This window comes from Myotis myotis, unplaced genomic scaffold (assembly GCF_014108235.1).
Source record: "Myotis myotis isolate mMyoMyo1 unplaced genomic scaffold, mMyoMyo1.p scaffold_m19_p_15, whole genome shotgun sequence".
In the NCBI taxonomy this organism is placed as follows: Eukaryota; Metazoa; Chordata; class Mammalia; order Chiroptera; family Vespertilionidae; genus Myotis; species Myotis myotis.
In genome coordinates this window covers 14,530,010-14,545,183 of record NW_023416319.1, presented here as the reverse complement: position 1 = coordinate 14,545,183, position 15,174 = coordinate 14,530,010, and the positions used below count along the sequence as shown (strand labels likewise).

At 44.1% G+C, this 15,174-nt stretch overlaps 1 protein-coding gene across 1 annotated transcript in view; it reads left to right on the top strand.

Moving 5' to 3' along the window:
• Positions 1-15,174, top strand: part of SORCS3 (sortilin related VPS10 domain containing receptor 3) — a 514,894-nt gene that overhangs the window by 145,824 nt on the left and 353,896 nt on the right. The window lies entirely within an intron of this gene.

The window sequence follows — 15,174 nt, the reverse complement described above, 5'->3', positions numbered from 1 at the left end:
GGACGAGGTATGAAAATCATGCCTTAACCGGTTTGGCTAAGTGGATAGAGCATTGGCCTTTGGACTGAAGGGTCCCAGTTTCGATTCCGGTCAAGGGCATATACCTTGGTTGTGGGCACATCCCCAATAGGGAGAGTGCAGGAAGCAGCTGAATCAATGTTTCTAACTCTCTATTCCCCTCCCTTCCTCTCTGAAAATCAGGGGCAGAATAACAGGATGGGTTTGCATATGGTATGAGGAGGATTCCTGGATATTTAGCTTAGACACTGCATGGGTGGTTGGGTCCTCTTTGAGATGCAGCATTCCAAAAGAGGGAGTGTGGAGGTGTGAGGGGTGATGATCACTCTTTTGGGCATGTCGGATATAGCATACCTGTGGGAAGATGTCTGCTAGGTTCTTAATCTGTTCTCTCCAGTTTATATTCTACCTATGGAGATTAAGTCTACATAAATTATTAGAAAAAAATTCCACATGCATAATGACTTTAAACCTTAAATGTTGCATGTGTTTGATGAATGGTGTTTCAGGTGTATTTTCAGCATAAAATACCACCCCAAAACTAGTGGTGCAAAAGAAAAACACTCTAAATTGTTCATGGATTCTGTAGGCCAAGGATTTTGACTGGGCGCCATTATACAATGTGTGGGTGGGATCAGGGGACGTTAGTCCTGCTATTGAATGTGTTGAGTGGACACCTACCAGGAAGCCATTTGTCTTGACATTGCTGTATCCCATGATGTTCCCCTGAGATGTGGCAGTAGCAGGGATTGTCAAAATGCAAAGTCATTTCTCTAGGTTTTCCCCATTGCTTTCTGTTCTATCCTGGAGTGAAAGGAGCCACCACACTATGGAGTCATAAGAGTCAAACGTCCTTCAGTTAGTGCAGTAAGTACCCTTGTTAGCACAGAAATCACATTAAGTAAGGCATTTGCCTACTTACCCGTTTTCCTCCTGTTAGATTGAAAGTCTCTGGAGAGAAGATCTATGTTTAACTCATTCTAGCTTCTGGAGCAGAGTCAGGTACACAGTAGATGCTCAGTACAAGATTATTTGACTACAATAACCTTGAATTAAGGTTAAATGGAAGCAGTGCTGTACACGTGGGCATTTTTATGCCACCTCAGTCTAGAGTAAGGTATAAACTTGTTTCTGATCATTTAAAAAAATTCCTTCTCTTTGTCTCAGAACTTGAACAGCTCCTCTGTACCCCTCATTCCTCCAGGACAGGAATCTGATCTGTCCCCAGTTTCTGTTTCTGCCTCTGTCAGTCCCTGTCTCAAAACGGAGGCTTTAATTACGATGCACACCTTGTCGACTTCACATTGTGGAGGGAGGTGGTTTAGACCAGGGTTGACACACAGGCAGGACTGCCAGCTCCCTGTCCCCTTTTCCTTGGCAGGTCTCTCTGGCCTGGTCTCCTTTGCTATAGCCAAGATATCTGAGGGACTGATTTTTTTTACAGAGACATTTCGCAAAAGATACATTTTTCAGGACCATGGCCATGGATTCTTAGCAAAAGGAAGGACAAGGAGATATGATCAAATGTGTGCTGGCAAATCAATACAAATAAATTATGTGTTCTTTGTTATTATGTCTTAGGTTACACGGGAGAGGGCTCTTAAATCATCCACCATCAGCCACGAGAGTTTCTGCTCCTTTCCAAGGAGTTATATGGAGACAAAAGCCAGGCTTGTGTTATTTTAGGCAATCCAGATAACTTTCCGCTGGAAATATTGATGTGGCTGCGGGAGGAATGCTGCCCACTGCAAAAGACTGGAGGGGAGCAATTCTTCTCTGGGTCTGGCACAGCCCTGATTACACCCTAAATATTTTCCACCTCTAATGTCTGGGATTTATGAGCACGCTTTTGCTCGAATGGATGGTCCTTTTCCTGTGATATATGGTACAGACCTCTGGAGTTCTGATCAAGAGCTTGAACAGATTAAAATCTATAACCCCTCCCCACTTCCCGCCACAGAGATGGGTCAGCCCTTCATCTGTCATGTCTTGGGATGTGGCTGTCATGGCCCAATTCTCTGCCATTCTGGCAAGACCTAGAACAAAGCCAGTTAAGGAAAACATGGGAATCTGGGCAATTCACAAGTGAGGTCCAGGCAAGCGGTTTGTGAAAGGAGCCCAAGAGGTGACCAGAACTGTGAGTGAGGACAAGAAATGTTCATCTAGGGAAGGGGATTCTCAGAGGCTGAGGCAGTCGGGCTGGTAGTGACAAACACGCCCACTAGTCCTCTAGGCAGATGGGCAAGAGCAAGATGGGGCAGAGAGGCAGCTTTGGCCTTGAGCTCATGTCCAAGAAAGGGAGGGTGTACAGATTCAGAGGAATAAGTTGGAAACTCATCCAACCAACCTGGGGCATGCAATGAAGGTTAGGATGTGGGAACATAAGATGGTCCTCCTGTAAGTGTTTAGAGCTGATTTCAAGCCCAGGCCTGGGAAATACAATGAAGCACACTAACTTCCTGAAAATCTTGGATATATTTTTGACCCCATTCTTTTCTATGATGCCCCATTTGTGATTTTTAGTACCAACTTCCAGTTTTTTCCTTCTTTCCTTTCCCACTGCCATAGCTTCAATTCAGATCTCTTTTTCTTATGTTTGCAATATCCTTCTCTTAAGGCTCCCTGCTCTTCATCTTCACTGATCTACCCTTCATACTCCAGATAGTTTTGTTTCCAAAATGCTGAAGTACATTAGACACCTCCCTACTATTTACTGAGCACAGTTAAAACTCTTTAACCTGCTTGCGATAGGCAGAGTAGTGGCCTCACAAAGATGCCTAAGCCCTAATTCCTGGAACTGGTGACTAGGTTACATGGCAAAGGGGAATTAAGATAGTAGATGGCTGAGTTTAAGATAAAGTGATTATCTAGGTGGACCCAATGTAATCAGAAGGATCCTCAAATGGGGAAGAGGGGTGCAGAAGTCTGAGTCAGAGTGATGTCATATGAGGTAGACTCAAGTGGCCACTGGCTTTGAAGATGGAAGGTGGCCCCAGACCACAGAATGTGTACAGCCTCTAGAAGCTGGACGAGGCAAGGAGACAGATACTCCCCTAGAGCCTCCAGAAGGGAGGTAGGGATACAGCCCTGTGACACCTTGACCTTAGCCAATGACACTCATTTGGGCTTGTGGTCTCGAAGACTGTAAGATAATACATTTGTGTCATGTTAAGCCACCACATTTGTAGTAACTTATTACAGTGACAATGGGAATTTTGCACAGCTGGTATTTAAAACCATCATTATCTGACCCTAGTCTAGGTCTCTATCTCCTTCTCCATGCATCTGAAGCTCTAGACTCAACAAACCAGGCCCTGGTCCTGGCACATGACAGACAATTTCAGCCTAGTTGTGTTTTCTCATGTTGCCTCCTTAGCCTGAAAAGCCCTTTGCCTTCTTCACCTACTAAAATTAGCCAGATCAAATATTGCTTCTTGTAAAAAATTGTATGGAGGATAATCCTATCCTTTACCCCAGTTTAGAAATCACTTATTTGCATTCACTGTCAACCTTGTGGGGTTACTGTGTGACTCACATGAGACAATAGGTGGAATGTCTCCAGCCAATCTGGTGTCAGACCAATCCTTACTTCCACTGAATGTAGTTGTAGAGACGTCTAATTTTCTTCTTGCACTGAAAATGCCTTAGGTCAGGAACTTTGTGTCTCTCATTCCTCCATCTTCTACAGTATTTAGCCCATGAGAGAGACTTTGTACTAATTTGTAGGGTTGAATAAGAGACAGGTTGTGATAAATGCTATGGATTGGATGATAGGTTATTTGCTTCATACTGTGTACAGGGATCTGGGATGTGCTGGGCATTGTCCCAGGTATGAAGATATCCTAACAAATAAGACAGATGTGTTTACCATGAGATATCTTACAATGTAGTCATGTCTCTGCTCTGGATTTCACTTGAAGCGCTCCAGCTGGTAGCTACTTCCAATCTGGGGAATTGCTGATGCCCAGAAACTCCACTGGGGTCAGAAGCTAAAATGGCTTAGCTGAGAGCTCTTTCAGCTCTTGAGACAGAAGTGGCAATGATGCCCCTGACATGAGTGGCAGAAGGAAGGGGAGTGTGCATGCCTGCAGGCAGGACCAGCAGAGACAGATCCTGAAATGGAAAAAGACAAGTGGGTAGGATCACACCAGGAAAAATGGACTTGATGGATCTGTGATCTTTCCATTGCCAAGGCTGTCAATGCATGTCCACAGAAAGCAAACACCAGGGATTGCTCCAGGCTTTTATCCTCATATCAGTGAGAGATTGCCTGGAGAGGTTGCTCTTTGTGTTGTGAACTTCAAACTGTCAACACTAAAGAAGTGACATGCTCCCTCTTGGAGACATGGCATTTTACTACTTGAGGGAAAATGTCCTGATTTGCTCAGAGACTGGGGATAGAAAGGACCTAATATATACTGAGGGCTTACTACTGGCCTGGCAGAAGATACCTCACAACAGTCCAATGAAGGGAAGGATATTGGCTGAATTTTCCAGATGAGGACACTGAGGCTCATAGGGTAAGTCCCTTGCTCAAGGTCACACCGAGAGTACGTGGAAGAGCCTGGATTCCACACGAAGTCGGTCTGGTTTAGAGCTTCTGCTCTTTTTCCAAGGAGGCAGATTGGTTATGTTTCCTCTGTGCTGATGATTACCTCTGGAAGCTTCACTTTAGTGGCTTTGGAGGCACCATTTCATCTTTCATCTGCTCACATCTGTTTCTGCCCTTCCGTGGCTTCCTCCACAAGGTGGTGATTGGATGGAAGGAGAGATGGACATGTAGGAAGGTACAAGCTCAGACTCCTTTTGGAGCTAATTAACCTTAGTTCTAGTTAGCTGACATCAGGGGATACAGATGTCATCATGGCAACATGGCAGGGAATTCTGTGGTCATTTGGCCCCACCCCTGTTACTGGGCGGTATGCTACCTAAGTCATTTCCATGAGAAGGCCATCTCTCTCATTTTCCAAGTCCTTTAGGGAAAGAAAGTGAATGGATTTTTAATTCATTTTTAATGGCTTGTTACAAAAAACTAGAACAAACCCCCCACTATTCAACAGACATTTTTCACAAGCTCCTTGTTTCAACCACACTACATTTTCATTGCCTTGATCTGTCACTTGCCTTATTCAGCTCCCAAATTCTGCAAAGCATTTCCTTAACGTTGGCCCCATTTTAAATAATGATGACTGCACTTATTAATTTCTCTATCTCTTATTCCTTCCTCGGCTCCACTAGAGATTATTTGTCAGTAGGTAACAGGATTGTGGTGTAAGGCTGGAAGAGAGGTGAAGAGGAGAAATTCAGTAAATGGGTCATTCTGAAGGCCTTTACAGTCATCAGTAGCTAAATCCAATGGTCCATTCTTAATCTTTCTTGTACATGAATTGACAGCATTTCATACAGCTGAGTACCTCTTCCTCCTTGAAACACTTTCTTTTTTCTTTTTTTTTTTAAAATATATTTTATTGATTTTTTCACAGAGAGGAAGGGAGAGAGATAGAGAGAGTTAGAAACATTGATGAGAGAGAAACATCGATCAGCTGCCTCTTGCACATCCCCCACCGGGGATGTGCCCGCAACCCAGGTACATGCCCTTGACCGGAATCGAACCCGGGACCTCTCAGTCCGCAGGCTGACGCTCTATCCACTGAGCCAAACCGGTTTCGGCTTGAAACACTTTCTTTACGTGGTTTCCAGACACACACTCTCCTGGGTCTCTTCTAATTTCACAGACCATTCTGTATCACTGAAGTTCTCTGCTTTAAGATATCTCTAAGAGAAGACACTAAAGGCAGGAGTTGATGACAAGAGCGCTGGAAAGGCTGGAGGAGTAAGAAAGACAAAGGCAAAGTAGAAACTATTACATCTTGCACTGGAGGAGAAGAAAAAGGCCAAGGGTCGCCAAGGTGGTGTGGCTCTGTGGTTGAGCATCAAGGTCATGATTGGATTCCTGGTCAGGGCACATGCCTGGGTTGTAGGCTCGATCTCCAGGAGGGGGCATACAGGAGGCAGCTGATCAATGATTGTCTCTCATTATGGATGTTTCTGTCTGTCTCTTCCTCTCACTTCCTCTCTCTGAAATCAATAAAAACATATCTCAAAAAAAAAAAAAGAGGTCAAGGTCTCTGCCACCCGGATTCCCACTGTGTGTACTGAGCTCAGTAAGCAGAGATCTAAGAGCCTGCACTTCCTGTCATTGAGACCTCCAACAACTGCTGCTGCCGCCACCAGCTCTGTTGCTGCCATGCAGTTGTCACCAGAAAACAGAAGTGTGGAGACATTAGCTTTATCCTTTTCCACCATTCCCCACAAGTACCTTCCCCCTCCCATTGGCAGAATCAAATTAAAAGCCATATGACAGGAGAGTCTTAGGAATAGGGTCCTGGTTACCTACAATACATAGGCAGGAAAGTGGGCCAGGAGTAAATACACATAACAATCACCCCTTTAGCTCTTTGAGCATCCATTTCCATCCCCTATTCATAAGTAACCCCTTCTTTTGCTGTTGGTTCAGTGGTAGCATGAAAAGCTCAAAATAGCTGGGTATTAGTTTCAGCGTCCAGTTCAATAGAAAGGTGTTTTGTCTCCTGGTGACAATTTTCTCCTTAGGAACCAAGATTTCTCTTTCAACAGAGCCAAAGGATGCGGGGACATGAAGAAAATATCCTGTAATGGCTTATTGGGTGTAATAAGGAGAAGGCCACTCCTACTTTTGTTCCTTCCCTCTCAGACCTTTATATTTTGATCAAATATAGGATGGGGCAAGAGTAGGTTTACAGTTGTGAGTATGCAAAACACAGAGTTTATTCTTATCATTAATTATATTATTTTCCGTGTGAACAACTGTAAACCTACTTTTGCCCAACTCTGTATTAGTTACATCCACACCCTGGAGGGTAACACCACAACCTCAGAGTGTTGGCTCTCAGCTAGTCCTGCCATTGAGTCTTTGAAAGTCCATTCAACCACTGGCTCAGGCCGGATGCTTTTGGGTGATGAAGTCTGTGGTTAGGCCAGTGAATTCCATGGACATGCCCGTGACTGCACTTCATTTGCCGTGAAATGAGTTCCTTTGTTAGAAGTGATGCTGTGTGGGATACCACGACAGTGAATAAGGCCTTCTGAAATGGGAAGAGTTTGATTCTAGTATAATCACTTGAGGCAGGAAAGCAATCCCAATGGGAAGAAATTACTCCCCCTATGTGATGGGAAGGGCACAATGTAATCAACCTGCCACCAGCTGCCCTAATGGGGTCTCAGCGCTGGTTTCTGATGTTGGCAGGTTGGGAACTCAGCAGTGATAATACCCGCATCAGCCTTGGTGAGGGGAAGTCCATGTCAAGTCAAGGCAAAGCCTCTGTCTCTGCCACAGTGGCCACTTCAGATCAATTACAGGGGAATCCGGGGAAAGAGGCTTACTGGCCTCCACAGAAGGCATCTTCTTCCTTCTGATCATTGAAAGTCTCTTCTGTAGTAAATACCGTTCAGTGAGCACCCCCTGTGCCAGTGTTGAGAGGTCTAAACACACACTGGTTTCCCTTCCTGGATTCTCTCATCTCCGAATGCTGGCATGCCCCAGCCTTCTGTCCTCACATCCCTATCCACACTTCACCTCTTGGTGATCTGTCCTAGTCTCATGTCTTTAAATACCATCTAATCACTGACAAATCCCAAGTTGATATTTCTAGCCTAGACTTTCTTCCCTGAACTCTAGACTCATTTATCCAGCTGACTATCCGACTTCTCTCTTTGACTTCTCATAGGGTTCTCAAACTTGAGGTCCAAAGCTAAGCTTCCAATCTCCATTCCACACCTCCTCCTCCTGTGGTCTTCACCTCATAAAGTGGTGGCTCTGTGCTTCCAGATGCTTAGTCCTGAACTATGAGGGCTATTCTTGACTATTCTCTTTCACTCACACCCCGTATACACTTTGTCAGCAAATCTTCTTGTCTTTACCTTCAAAATATATTCACATCATGTCCTTTTTCTCTGTCCACTGCTATTGCTCTGGTATAACCCACCCCATGTTTTACCCGGATGATTAAAACAGGATAGAGGATCAGCCTGCGGACTGAAGGGTCCCAGGTTTGATTCCGGTTAAGGGCACATGCGCGGGTTGCAGGCTCGATTCTGCGTGCAAGAGGCAGCCAATCAATGATTCTCTCTCATCATTGATGTTTCTATCTCTCTCTTCCTCTCCTTTTCTCTCTGAAATCAATAACAAATATAAAACAAAACAAAAACAGGATCCTAATTCACTGTTGTCCCCTTACTGCCTTTCTCAACACAGCAATCAGGGTGATCCAATTAAAACTATGTCCTACTATTAAAATCCTCCAGCAACTTCCCATCTCAAGAGCCTGAGTCTTTACGTGGTTCACAAGTTCAAACAAGATCTAAGCCTCCAATATGTCCCTGACCTCATCTCTCCCCTCTCAGCTCCAGCTCCAGCCTCCTTGCCCTTTCTTTCTTCCTTCCCCTTCCTTCCTTCCTTCCCTCCTTCCTTCCTTCCTTCCTTCCTTCCTTCCTTCCTTCCTTCCTTCCTTCCTTCCTTCCTTCCTTCCTTCCTTCCTTCCTTCTTTCTTTCTAAATGTATTTTTATTGATTTCAGAGAGGAAGGGAGAGGGAATCAATGATGAGAGGGAATCATTGATTGGCTGCCTCCTGCACGCCCCCTATTAGGGATTGAGCCCATAACCTGGGCTTGCACCCTTGACCAGAATCAAACCTGGGACTCTTCAGTCCACAGGCTGACACGCTATCCACTGAGCCAAACTGGCTAGGGCCCTTGCTATTTCTTGAACATGCCAGACACACTCCTGCCTCAGGATCTTTGCATTTACTGCTTCCTCTGCTTGTCACATATACTACCCAGATACACATGATTTAATCCCTCACCTCACTCAGGATTTTGTGAGGACTTCCTTCAGTTCCTTATTTACTGCTGTAGCTTGCATATTCCTGACCACCCCTGTACATTACCACTTATTCTTCTCCCTCTGTTTATATCCCCACAATAGCACTTACCATCATCTGAATTCTGAGCTATTTACCTATTATCTCCCCTCCAGAATGTACATTTTATGAGGGGCAACAAGCTGGAAGCCTTCCATACATTTTTGATTAGTGAGTAGACAAAAAAATCACGAGGACCTGAAATTGAATGATACAGTGGACAGCTACACGTTTCAGAAGACTCAGGGTTGATCTTGTTATGGGTGGAATAAGGGAGGAATTAGGGGATATACTGAGGTTTTATCTTGACCCAGAGTTGATGATATGCCCTTTAAAAAACCTGGGAAGGGACAACAGATTTGTGAAATTCTGTGCATGATATATGACAAAGCAGGTATCTCTTACATTATCTCCTTGTCCTCTCAACTGGATTGTAAGCTCACGGTGAGCAGGGAGCACCCTTTGTTATTCTGAATTTGGCACATACCCAGCACACTTCTGGATACCCAGTTGGTGCCGACAGTCTTGTACTGGGGATCATTTGGGTTGTGCACTACAAGCATTGGATTTCTGTTCCCTGAGGGAATGCTCTGGAGAGGGGAGGAGGACCCCGTAATTCAGACTCTATTGAGACTGAACAATACACTCTTGTAGGCAATCCCTGAGGAGTATGTCTTAGCATCCTTATGATTGTCAACTACTTCTGGTAAAGAAAGCCATGGTCCCTACTCCAATTGGCTGGACACAAAGAACTGTCAGGTAGGGGCAGGAATAAGGTGGTAGGAGGTGAGGGGGAACTGGAGGGGGACATGCAAAGAACCCCATGGATTCAAAGGCACCAAGATTTCATGGAGGTTTAATGAACTAAAGTATTTTCCTTCAGAGTAAAATTTTATAGGCACTAAAGGTCCTCACTTCACTGAATGTGCTCATGGGTGAGAGCATTCATAGTGATTTATGAATTTGAAGATGCATTATCCTGTCAGAGGATGGAATCCTCCCAGGCCTCCTGTCTTCCCTCGGAAGCTGAGTACAGGAGCCCGTGAACACCCCTGTCTGATCTGCAGCCTCCTGTGTTGCCATGGGGTCTACTATTTATTTAAACATATTTTTACTGCTTTCAGAGAGGAAGGGAGAGGGAGAGAGAGAGAGAAGCATCAATGATGGACATCATTGATGGGCTGCCTCCTGCAACCCAGCCTGCAACCCAGGCATGTGCCCTGACTGGGAATCGAACTGTGACCTCCTGGCTCATAGGTCAATGCTCAACCCCTGAACCACACCAACTGGCCATGATGAGTACTTTTTAGACAGCGCTTCACAACTCTAGACTCTTTTCCCTCTCACGAAACAAGGATTACAGGGAACCCTTGTCTCCTGAAGAATAATTATCATACTAATAACTCATATTTGCACAGTACAGCTCATAAAGCAGGTCAACTTCCTTTATTTGATTTGAATCAACAGCTCTGTGAGGTTGGCAGGGGAAGGTGTATCATTATCCAGATTAGGAAGTTGGAGCAGTTCTGACGATGTAGGCTGCTCGGGCTCGCCCAGTAGATGAGGTAAGACGGAGTTTAGAGTTCAGCCCCTCATAGCAAGTGCTTTCTTTCCCCCCAGGCTGCCACACGGGCCCATCCAGAAGGCTCACAGATGGACCTGATGGGAAGTGATTAGAGACGCGGGGAGAATTAGAAGCATTCTCGGGTGGAATGGGGACTGAACCGTCTTTGCAGTTCTGAGTGTGGGTACCTCCTCTCACTTAGGAAAGAATGTAGAAAGCTCCTTTACCCCCAAATATCACTCACCCTAACCCTGCCAGGGACTTGGACCCCTTAGTTCAAATGTAGGGAATCCTGGAAGGCAGCAGGTTCAGGAACACTACACATATCATGAGGACAGGAACCATTTCTCCTTTGCTCCTTTATCACCAGAATCTTATGCTATGCTGGGAGTAAGGCAGGAATAGATAAATGAAAGAGAGAGGGGGAAGTGAGATATAAAGACATTAGCTACTGGCACTGTCTGTCTAAAGATCAGGCAGTTAGCAGAAGGCTGGCCTAAGATCTGGGGGCAGCAGGAGATACTAGCTGTCTGGGGACAAGACAGTTGGAGGTGGTGGTCAACACAGACAGTACCAGCTGATTTTGTAAGAGGCCAGCCATGCCCTTTTCTGTTATCTTCTTATACTAGTTCCTTAATATATATTATTTATTATACATAATGTGTGCACTATATATACATAGCAAATCTCTTATTATAATATAGTCCCTCATTGTCACCACCCTCTTTATTCTTATATAACTTTTTATTAGTTGCTGGACCACATGTTGGGCTTTCTCCATCCATTCTGCATGATTCCATTGTTCTTTTTCCTTTCTTTCCCAGGGCAGAAAGGAATAAGGAAGGAAAAGAGGAAAAGATAGATAGATAGATAGATAGATAGATAGATAGATAGATAGAGAGAGAAAAGGAGGGAGGTTGCTTCCGTTTTTGTATATGGAAATTCTTACCTTGCTCCAAGTCCCAGATCATATACTCTCTCCTTCATGAAGACTTTGCTGATCACATTTTCTCAATTTAATTGCTTCCTCTTCTCAACTGTTATAACTCATTATCTGTACATCTCTCATAAATTTATCATCTCATCTCTTCTTTTATTGTCACATGTTTATAATTCACTCAGTGGACCTTGTATAGGACCTGCCATGTGTCAGGTGTTGTACTAGGTATTGGGGGTGCAGAGACCTGATTTCTAACCTAAAGAAGATCACAATCTAACAGACAAGGTAGACATATGAAGTCTCTTTAACCCACTTGTTAAAGGCTATAAGATATGTGTGAACAGTGTTTGTTTTTCCAGAGAAGATGTCAAATGGTAATTTAAGGTTATGTGTATAAATATGTACATATGTGCATATATATATTATCATAACTATATACTAGCTTTTCTAGCTATATTTATATATACACTCACATACATAGCTAGGGACTTTTCTACTACCCTGTCCCTGTGTGTGTCTGTATGTACATGGCTTATATTAAGAGAGAGAAGTGCTATTTACTTATGAGTTATTCTAATTTATTTTCATTTATCTTGCTGTCTAAAATCTCTCCAGGATTGTAGCCAGTTAGGTAAAAAAGTTACTTATTTGAAAGTTTATTTCACAAACCTGGGTCTCCTAACAATTTGTCTAGTTCTTTTCTTATTACACATCTCTGTTTTCTATTTTTTTCCTCCAAGAACCAAAAAATCAAAAATTATCTTCACCCCTGGGCTTTGAGTCCTGGCTCTCTCCCTGATTTCAAATTCACATAAGAGTACTCCATAACTATTTGTGTAATCCATGAATGAGTGATAAACTTCTGGAGGGCAAGGGTATGTATTCCTTCTCCCTGTATTTCTGTTCATTGCCTTGTGCACAAAAAGCCCACATAAACATTTGCTGAATGGAGAAGCATTGCATTTAGAGTACAACAGGCGTGGTGGAGTCATACAGCCCTGGGTGAGAATGTTGGCTCTGTTTTCTTCTAGTTCGTACCATTGGGGCAATTTGCTTAGCTCTCAGGACTCAGTTTCTTCATCTGTAAAATGGGGATATTATATAACATCTGCTCAGTCTCAAAAATTTGTGAGGATGGAGAAGCATCCAGCATAGTATTTAGCACATAGTAGGGGTTCAATTAATGCTTTCTCCCTGCTGCTTCTTTGAATTTGAGTGTTCACTCTCCTCTGGGAACCTCTACTGGACGAGAACCAAGTCAGGTTTTTTTATGGGCCCTCCACCCTTCCTCCACCACACCCAGCCACTGGTGATTCCCGAGGCACACTCCCATTTTCTCTTTCTATTCTGACTACCTTCCCAGCAGCCTGGGGCTTGTTAGGTGGGCTTACTGCTTGTGTTTTTAGCTTTGCTCCCTGGTAATTCTCTCCTGAGTGGTGGGCAAGCTTTCTTTTGTTTGCTTGACATAGAATGTCTAAAGCAGCGGTTCTCAACCTGTGGGTTGCGACCCCTTTCGGGGTCGAACAACCCTTTCACAGGGGTCGCCTAAGACCATCGGAAAACACATATATAATTACATATTGTTTTTGTGATTAATCACTCTGCTTTAATTATGTTCAATTTGTAACAATGAAATTGGGGGTCACCACAACATGAAGAACTGTATTAAAGGATCGCGACATTAGGAAGGTTGAACCAGTGTTCTAAAGGCTAAGGATTACATTATCAACTCTTCATAGTTTCATTATTATCCTTCTATGCTGGCTCCCAGGGAAAGGAAGCTTCTAGCCACCCCTTCTCAGTGTTGGGACCTTTCCTCTGGGCAGTGCTTGCAGTGACTTTGCTGAGACATCCTCCTCATACATCCGTCTGCCCTCTTTGTTAGGCTAAACTCATTGTAGAGGAAGGGATGCTTTTCTAGATCAGGATCTCAGCAAGGTGGGAGGCTGGCGTCACTGAGGCACATACTTGGGACAGGAATCAGGATGTGCTGGAGTATTTCTCAAAGAGTGGTCCTCCAGTTGCCACAGGAAGATTTCTGGACACTACGCAGACCCCTCAAGTCAAACTTGGCAGGAGTGGGGCCAGCGGATCCACATCACTGCTCCTCAGTGACCATTAGGCTCCACTCTACTCATGATGTGGGAATAGTGTCCTGGGCACTTGGTCAAGGTCACACATTATTGGGACTTCAACCTGAGTCACTTTCTCTCTCTGTGTCTCAGTTTCCTCATCTGTAAAATGAAGGTAGCAGACTAGATTCATACCACCCCTTCCTGAAGACTATGATTTATTGCCCAAACACCATTATCTTTCATTGACTCAAAAAGTGATTATTTATAGGAACCTTTGACATGCTGAGCCTGTCTGTTAGGGAGGCAGAAATACCAACCACGAATTCTACCCTAAATTGTTAAAAGTCTATGAGACGGTAACTGATGGGATATGTAGGCCTGATGGGATATCTAGGCACTGAGCCATGCAGGCCGGGCCCACCTGTGCTTTTAAATACTGACTGAGTGACTTTGTAGAAAAAATAAGGAAAAATAAAAGGGAGAAATCTGGTGTGTGTGTGTGTGTGTGTGTGTGTGTGTGTGTGTGTGTATTAATTCTACAAGACAGGACTTATCTGGCACATTGTTAAGCATCTGGTTGGGAAGGGTGTGGATAAGTCCCTTGCCTTCAGTAGCCCCTGATTTTAACAAATGAGGAAACTCACTGTGAATGGGAGAGGCCGGGACCACGGAGTGACTGTGGAGAGCAGCTCTGTGCAAGGGATTCACAGTCCTTGCTGTTGCACTCTGCTAATAGGACAGTGACTTAGCAGAGTCTACTGTTCTACGAAGAGCCGTGCCAGTGATGTCTCTCTTGGCTTGGCTGTTTCTTGCCATCCCACCACTTCCCAGCACAGGACTCGGTCAGAGAGGAGACCCATGAGCCCTCTAGTAATGACCCCGCAGAAAAGCTGAATGTCCTAAACCAACTTTGTCATGGACTCTCTGTGACCTGTAATGGGTCACATCCTTGCCTCTAATTTGTTTCTCAGTTTACATAAAGAAATGGAAATGGAGCTGACTGACCCCATGGGGTGCGGGATGAGAGTAAATATCAAAGTGAATGTTTTGTTGTCGGTTAAATGCCATAAACATGTTCAATATAATGGCTGATTATTTTTCTTTAATCGTAAACGGATACCTAGAATGGGAAGGCCCCATCTTGGTAGCAGAAATTCATTATCTCAGAAAGTGTTTAATGGCTGCTGTGCAAATGAACTGGAGGAAGTTAAATTGTGGAATGGGCTGGAGCTGAGAAAAGTGAAATGAGTTGTGCATTAAATTTAGATAAACACAATTATGTGTAACTGGATTATGACGCGTGCAGGCAGACACAGTATATTAGGCACCTGCGTTTTGATTAAAATCGATTCAGGTGCAAGCGCTTAGCATTTTTGTAGGTACGGAGTTGTGCCTAAGCCACTGTCCAGGTTCATGAGGGGAAGGCAGGGAGATGTCTTATATCCAAGGCTCCAGCTGGGGAAGTTTAAAGGGCATAGGTCACAGTGATTGCGAACCTATGACACATGTGTCAGAGGTGACACGCGAACTCATTTTTTTTGGTTGATTTTTCTTTGTTAAATGGCATTTCAATATATAAAATAAATATCAAAAATATAAGTCTTTGTTTTACTATGGTT